The sequence below is a fragment of the Coptis chinensis genome, chromosome 3 (assembly GCF_015680905.1).
Source record: "Coptis chinensis isolate HL-2020 chromosome 3, ASM1568090v1, whole genome shotgun sequence".
Taxonomy (NCBI): domain Eukaryota; kingdom Viridiplantae; phylum Streptophyta; class Magnoliopsida; order Ranunculales; family Ranunculaceae; genus Coptis; species Coptis chinensis.
In genome coordinates this window covers 112,711,753-112,719,688 of record NC_141458.1, presented here as the reverse complement: position 1 = coordinate 112,719,688, position 7,936 = coordinate 112,711,753, and the positions used below count along the sequence as shown (strand labels likewise).

Genomic DNA, 7,936 nt, shown 5'->3' with positions numbered 1-7,936 from the left:
CAATTTTCTCCGCGTAAAGACTATGAGGGAATATGGGTGAGAATGATTCTTCTAAAACCTAGTGTTTATTTTTTCTCTCTTTATTGCAATTTTTTTGGTTGTAAAACTTTTATTAAGTGTTTTTAATAATTTCAAGTGATTGAGATTTTTTTTTAAAAGTGGTTAGTCCATCTTGTATTTATTCATTTTAATCGTCTATTTACTACTGCACTCAATTTACTACTCTATATAATATGGTTTGAATGTAGATAATATGGTTTACCTTATGCACTAATTACTACTCTATGTTATTTCATAGTTCAGCGATGGATCCAGAATAGGTTGTCCATTCCGAAGACGAAGAAGAACTAAGTGACACTGAAACACTAAGTGACACTAAAGCACTAAGTGAGAGAGGTGCAACCATAATGCATTCCTTGTCTCGTAAGTGGGATGGCATAATAATTAATGTTGAATTTAATGGAAAAGGTAAGCATATAGGACAAAAGGTGCGCAATAAGCTTTCTGGTGGGGAAGGTGCTCTTGCGAGGGCCCTAATTCCTTTAAGTGCTTTTCAAACATGGAAAAAAGCACCTGATGAGCTTCTAAATCTTTTGTGGATCGGCATTCTGGTAAATATATCTTGTATAGTTCATTTTTTTTTTTTTTTTTTTTTTTCTTATCGTGCTTGTTTCTTGAAATTTTTTTGTTTGTTCATTACTCAGATTAGATTCAATATAGATGTTAAGTATAGGAAGGAAGTTTTGAAATCAATTGGAGTTCGTTGGAGGACCTTCAAGAATATGCTTACGAAGAAGTTTATCTTCCCTTTTAAAGATGATCCAGATGCGCTTACAAAACCACCTAAAAAGTATAAGATCGGGAAACCCGATTGGCATGCATTTGTGAAATCGAGATTAACGGGAGAGTTCCAGGTATATCATAAATTTTATAAGAATAGAATTTTCGGTAAATTGATTGTGTTTATTCATGCGTACTTGAAAGATTTACTAAGGATGTAAACTTTTTTCGAAAGGAGAGAAGCAAATTACAATCAGCACAAAGGAAAATGAATAAGTATAATCACCGAATTAGCAAGCTTGGATATGCTGGCCTAGAAGATAAATTGGTAAGTACTTAAACAAATCTTTTTAATATCAATTTATATATTCAACGTAACATATACTCTACAAATAATTGGACTTCCTATTTATATGTTTTATAATAGAAAGAAGAGTTGGGAGAATCTTTTGATGAGGATGATAGAGCTAATTTGTGGCTTTTAGCTCATCAAGACAAGAATGGTGGATATTATGATGATGATACAAGGGAGGTGGCAGAAAAAATTGTAAGTTGTTGCCTATATCCTTTTATAGATGTTTGAGTTTATAGCAAACACGTAGTAGGTTGTGTGCTGGTTTTCCATGTTTTTAACAAAGAGTTTTCTGCTATCCCCTTTAGGAAGTCCTACACCATGTCTTGCACAAGCATCCGCAGCGAGGTTAGTCACTCTTCATGCACTGGTGGTGCTGCCTATCACTTTGTGGGGTTGGAAGTAAAGTTTTTCTAGACCATGCCCTCCACCAGGCCCACTTGACCATCTGCAGACCATAATAGGCTAGGCCACAACTACCACTCCAGGATCCCTCAAAGGGCCACTGCAGGCCGGCCACACATCCACTCACCTTAGGCCATTGCAGGCCACATCAACTCACCTTACGCCACTATCAGGTCTAGAAAACCTTATAATGGGTCTAGAAGAGTGAAGAGTTATTTCACTTATTTGGGTTTGGGATCTTTTTTAAGTTAATTTCAATGACTTATCTAAAGTTGAAATCACATGCTCAAAAAAAAAAAAGGTTGTTCTATTAATTAGAATAAGATAGATAATGCTTTTGCGAGTAACCATTGCTACTAGAATAGGCGTCAAGCAATTCAGGTAAGAGTTACCAATTCCAATTAAGGAGTTCAGCTTTTGGTTAGCTTGTACTCGAGGGCAAGTCGCTCTAAAGGTACACTTTCGGTGTTGCTATTAGGGCATAGGTGATTGCTACTATTAAATGTTACGCTTCTTTTTGGAAAGAGAGAAAACAATACATTGTAATTGATATGATAGATGAATATCTGCATTGATTTCTGGGTAATCAAAGATCCATGCTAACAAAGAACTTTAAGAAAAAAGACATGCTTAGATGAGGAAGTTGATTTGCTAGTTAAGCAACCTAAACAAAGACTGGCCGGGCACTATCGGCTATGTGACTTGCATCAATATCATCTAACCCGTATTTATGTTTCTAAATGATACCTCCCGTGTACCGCGTTGTCTATTTGTGCATTATATTCTTATCCTACATGGTTCGTTACTACACCTTTGTAGCTATATATACACTCTTGATGTTCTCTCTTTTGATATCCGAGAGCTCCCTAAAGTCCTGTGCTACATGCTCTACTGAGGCACCGGTTTAGTGGTGGATTAATTTGTGATTTCGGACTAACATCTTTGAGATTAATTTGTGTTCTCTTTGGTCCCCTGGTTTTATAAAGTCTCATCTTTGAGGTCTCCGCCTTCCTTGAATTTAAAGCTTTCCCTGCCTTGAGTATAAAAGGAACACCTACGAGAAAACTATATATTGTTAATCGCAATGCTAAAATTCACGATCACATAAAGACACCCCCTCGGTCATATTACATATACCACGAATATGATATGTATATCTTGGCTACAAAAGAAATATAGAAAGTTTATTGGACTGTTGGAGATCTAACCTTGGCTTCTCTGTAATTTCAATGACTTATCTTTTTTTTTTTTGAGCATGTGATTTCAGCGGAAGATATGGTTGTCTTGTGTTGTCTCAACTTTCATGTGTACAGGACCAACTAAAAACAGAAGAGGCTAATGGGAAATTAGTAACCCAAGGAAGTAACGATGTTCTTACGAAGGGACTAGGGACTCCAGAACATTGTGGAAGGGTAATAGCAGGAGGTAAGTATGTCACTCCAACAACTTACTTCAATATCCCCAAGAAGGGGTCGAAGGCACATAGAGCAGAGATGGAATCTAGGATCCGTAAGAAAGAAGAAGAGAACAAGGCGTTAAAGGAAAGAGTGAGACAGTTGGAGGCATTAAGTATTATACAAGGAATTACCACCAACTTGCCAGAACTAGAGAAAGTTGCCTCCAATAGCTCTAAAAATAAGAGAAGAAAGCGAATGTCAATCCCATTGGATGACCAACTATCTGATGGTGCTAACAAAAAGACAAATTATGAATGTCTAAACATTGAACGAACTTGAAACAAATGTGAGAAAGAAGTGCAAACAGGTAAATCTTTACGCTTGTGATTATATAATGCAAATAGGTAATTATATTTAATAACTCAAACTATCCAATACGTAGACAAAGGGCAGTGCTAAATCAAAAGGCGACGAGGCAATCTCAAAACCTAAATATGGAAGGGGGCAGGTATATGTTACTTAATGTTTAATTTTATAATTGTTTTACTATGTTATTTTCTTAATATTACTCTCTTAATATACCTAATATAATTGTTATAATATAAGCGTCTGACGTCATATTTTATAATTTTTTTTTTAATTTACTATGTTAATATACTTAATATTAGTATATGATTTTCATTGTTGTGTTTATTAGGCTATGGCCTTGAAAAACAAGATCAAGCTAAAAAAGCCAAATGCAATGTGGCGGTCTCAAAACCTACTTGAGGAAACGAAAGCGGTACTTGCTATTTTAGTGTAAATTACAATAGATAGTTCTCAATATTAGTATAAGATTTTCATTGTTGTGTTTATTAGGCTATGGCCTTGAAAAACAAGGCCGTTACTAAAGCCAAATGTAATGTGGCGATCTCAAAACCTACTTGAGGAAATGAGCGGTGTACTTACTATTTTAGTGTAAATTACAATAGATAGTTCTCAATATTAGTATATGATTTTCATTGTTGTGTTTGTTAGGATATGGGCTCAAAAGGTGATGTGGCAATCGCTAAACCTAAATCAGGAAATGCGAAGGTAAATGTTGTGTAATTTCTATAATGAGTGATCATGGTACTCTAGGATATTTGAACTTATCATTATTGTTATATTTGTCATTGATATCAAAAGTGTAATTAAGCTCGCTTTGGAGTCAAAAGACAATGTTGTTGCTGATGCTAGTCTCATTGAGGGGTCAGGATCAGACGAGAAGATCTATAATGTTACATTGGGGGAAGGATATGTACGTGTCCATATTATACGTGCAATTTCAGCGACTGCCATTTTGCCAAGACCAGTACTTGATTATGATGTTACCACAGTCGAAGGAGCGGTTGGTTACATTGTGGCTTGGTCTCGTGAATTTGTGCTACTTGGCAATAATGCAATATCAAAACTTAAGTCGGAAAATGAGCAGGTACTTGATATTAATAAGTTTACTAAAGATGATACTAATACATATTATTAAAAACATTATTATTATATTTGTTAGGCTATTCGCTTGAAGGACAATAACAAGGTTCTCGAAGCCAAAAAAGACATGCCAATCTCTAAGTCTAAATCAGGAAATGTGAAGGTAAACACTGTGTAATGTCCATAATTAGTGACCATAGTACTCTATTGTCTCCAAACTTACCATTATCGCTATGTTTGTCGTAGTTTCCATTGTGTAAGTTAATTTTGGAGTCAAGAGGCAATGTTGTTGCTGATGCTAGTCTAATTAAGGAGTCAAGACCAAATGAAATGATCAATGATGTTAGATTGGGGGAAGGCTATGTGTGTGTTCAAATTATAAGTGCAATTTTTGCAACTGCCCTTTTGCCAAGACCGATTTTTTATGATGACATTACCACTGTTGGAGGTGCGGTTGGGTACCATGTGGCTTGGCCTCGTGACTTTGTGCTGCTTGAAAATATGGTAAAACATTTAACACTTTTTACATATAACTATAACTATTTATTCTTATTATGAGTTGTTTTGTTTTATTAGACTGATGAAGTTGAATGTGATAAGTTCGATGAATGCTCGCTGAAAGAGTTTGGGGTTTTGGTGGGAAGTGTAATGAAAGGAAATCACATAAGTTAAATGGACACTAGGGTTTTTGAGCATGAGTTGCAATTTTTTATCGCCAAAGATGAGATCATGGATGTTTGTCAACCTAAGAATTTGTTGAATGCCAATTGCATTATTGCTTATATCAGGTGTGTCAAATATTTTTGATTGATGGGTTGTTTGATTACTCCTCTTCGATGTGTAGATGTACTAATGTTTACTTTCCCCTTTAGATATTTGTTTGAGAAATATGAAAGTTCTCAACAAATGTTTAGATTTTGCTATCCTGCTGATTTCAGTTGTTATGTTGATAAGAAAGAGATGAGCCGTTTTGTCTTGAATAGATTACAGGCAAGACAAAAAGACCAAGTTATTTTCCTTCCTTACAACTCAGGGTAAACATGTTGGCTATGTTAATTAAGATCTGTTGGATCTCATTAATTTTGTTTTATATTATTTTGTGATGCTCTTGTTCTATATATGATTTTAGGAATCATTGGGTCTTGGTAATGATTGACGTAAGTGCAAAAGAAGTATATTATCTTGATTCAATTGAACGTGAACCGAATATAAACCTAAAAGTGATGGTGAACACGTGAGTTGATTTTTACTTTTAGTTTTAATTTTTGTATGATATGTACATTTGCCTACATCTTTTAACATATTGAAATTCTTCTTTAGTGGGATCAAAACACTAGCATTGGGTGAAGGAAAGAGAATGGAACCAAAATGGCAACGTGTCCAGGTAAATAAGCATTACTTGAATATACAATGTAAATTATAGTCCATTATCGATCGAATGTTGATCAACAATTTTTTGATGTTGGTGTGTAGTGCCCTAAACAACTAGGAGATTTTGAATGTGGATATTACGTCATGCAGTTCATGAGACACTTTATGAAGAACCCTAATCAAGCACTTAAAACAAAGATTAATAGTTGTTATTTCTCATACTAATTGCAAGTATATAAAAAGAACATAGATGATTGTAATTTCTTTGTTGACTTATGTAGCTAATGGAGTTGGCTAACACTAGGACATATGCAAGTGCGGACCTTATTGAAATTCGTTTGGAGTTTATTGAGTACATCGAGAAATTTATCTCGACATAGGTATGTGCACCATTTATATATCTTTTATGTTTCATAGGTATTTGGGGGTTGTATATGAAGCTTTAGTCTGAAGTCTGAATTTTTTCCACCATACATTTCGAATTTAGGTATGATTTCTTATGTTCTTTCCTTTGCCTATTAGCTAAAGGGTTATTTGTGGGGTTAGTTAGACTTACCATTACTAGTTGCAATTAGTGTTACCCCCCATTTTCAAAAATATTAGTGATACCCCCCCCCCCCCCCCAATTGCAAGATCCAACGGTTACGAGATGAATTTTTTTTTTTGATGAATAAATCGGACCGTTGGATCACTCAAATGGGGGGGTATCACTAATATTTTTTTTGGCGGGGTAAATACTAATTGCAACTAGTAATGGGGGATAAGTCTAACTAACCCTTATTTGTGTACTTGTGGTATATATATATATATATATTTGGGGCTTAACCAATATGATTCTCTGTCATAGTTGATTGTATCTCTTTCGTTTAGTAGTTATTGACTTAGTGTGCTAACACATTGTTTGTGTATTTTTTTTAATACTGTGTAGAAGTCGTTATATGATTATATTTTTAGTTTACTTATTAAACAAACTAACACATTCTTCATCATATTGTTTTTTAGGTTATAAGTGAGATAACACGGTAGCTCAATTAAGTTTGTTTGAGATGGATCGGTTTATTAGCGCGCAATTTGTTAGAAGATGGGTTATGTAAATTGCATTGTTGTGTTAGATTATGAGACTTGATTTTGAATCAAGTGTTTGAGTTATTTAATTTTTTTTCTTTGTCAATAAATCATGTAATATGAACAAGTTCTTGGAATGATTTATGTTAGTAATAAAAGTATGATTCTTGTTTTCGTAATAGACTCTAGTTGTCAGGTGTCTGAATGTATTGGCCAGGAATTTCAAATATTTACAGGAAAAAAAAAAAAAAAAAAAAAAAAGGAGTTATGATGGCTTCCAAAGAACTGTCGTGGGGCATACCAATTTTTGACAGTTTTTAGTGTTAATTTCTTGAAAATTTTGTTTCTCAGGGTGACGCTTAAATAAAAACAGTCATAAATGAAGTTTTAGTTCTTGGCACTTTTTCTAATAAACTATGACGGTTAAGTAAAACATGTCATGCAAAAGGATCCAGTTATGACGTTTATAAATGAATTTTTGTCATATTAAGTTCGAGCTTTGATGTCAGCTTCTCCAGAACCGTCATCAACTTTATGACGTTTTTTGTTAACTTTTATGACGGGCTCTATAATGACGGTTGTTTTTTAAATGAAAAAATGTCATTAAACCTGTTTCATGACGGCTACAAGTCGTCATCACAAGTCATTTTTTTAGTAGTGTCAATGCATTTCCATCCAATTTTCCGATTTCCCGTTAATTATCTTTTGAAGTTAGTTAAATGCAGTTACAACCACTTTTCAATTTATAGTTAATCATTCTTTTAGGTTACTTTTATGCATTTGCATTCAATTTGTGATTTCCAGTTAATTATTCTTTGAGGTTAGATTGATGCCTTCACATCCTGTTTATGATTTCTCGTTCGTTGTTCTTTGATGTCAGTTCAATGCATTTGCATCCAATTTCTAATTTCCTGTTAATTATCTTTTAAAGTTAGATAAATGCAATTTCATCCAGTTTTCAATTTGTCGTTAATAATATTTTTAGGTTAGTTCCATGCATTTGCATTTAGTTTTTGATTTCCGATCCCGTTAATTATTCTTTGAGATTAGTTCAATGCAGTTGCATCTATTTTCTGATTTTCCGTTAATTACTTTTAGAGGTTAGTTGGATGCATTA

The 7,936-nt window shown here is 34.1% G+C and overlaps 1 long non-coding RNA gene across 1 annotated transcript; it reads left to right on the top strand.

The window, feature by feature from the left end:
- Window positions 1–290: 290 nt before the first annotated feature.
- Window positions 291–6,993, top strand: LOC147513077 (uncharacterized). The gene is made up of 4 exons (XR_015217332.1): window positions 291–1,108; window positions 1,208–1,327; window positions 6,036–6,134; window positions 6,757–6,993. It is a non-coding gene; the product is annotated as an uncharacterized LOC147513077 (long non-coding RNA).
- The last annotated feature ends 943 nt before the right edge of the window (window positions 6,994–7,936 follow it).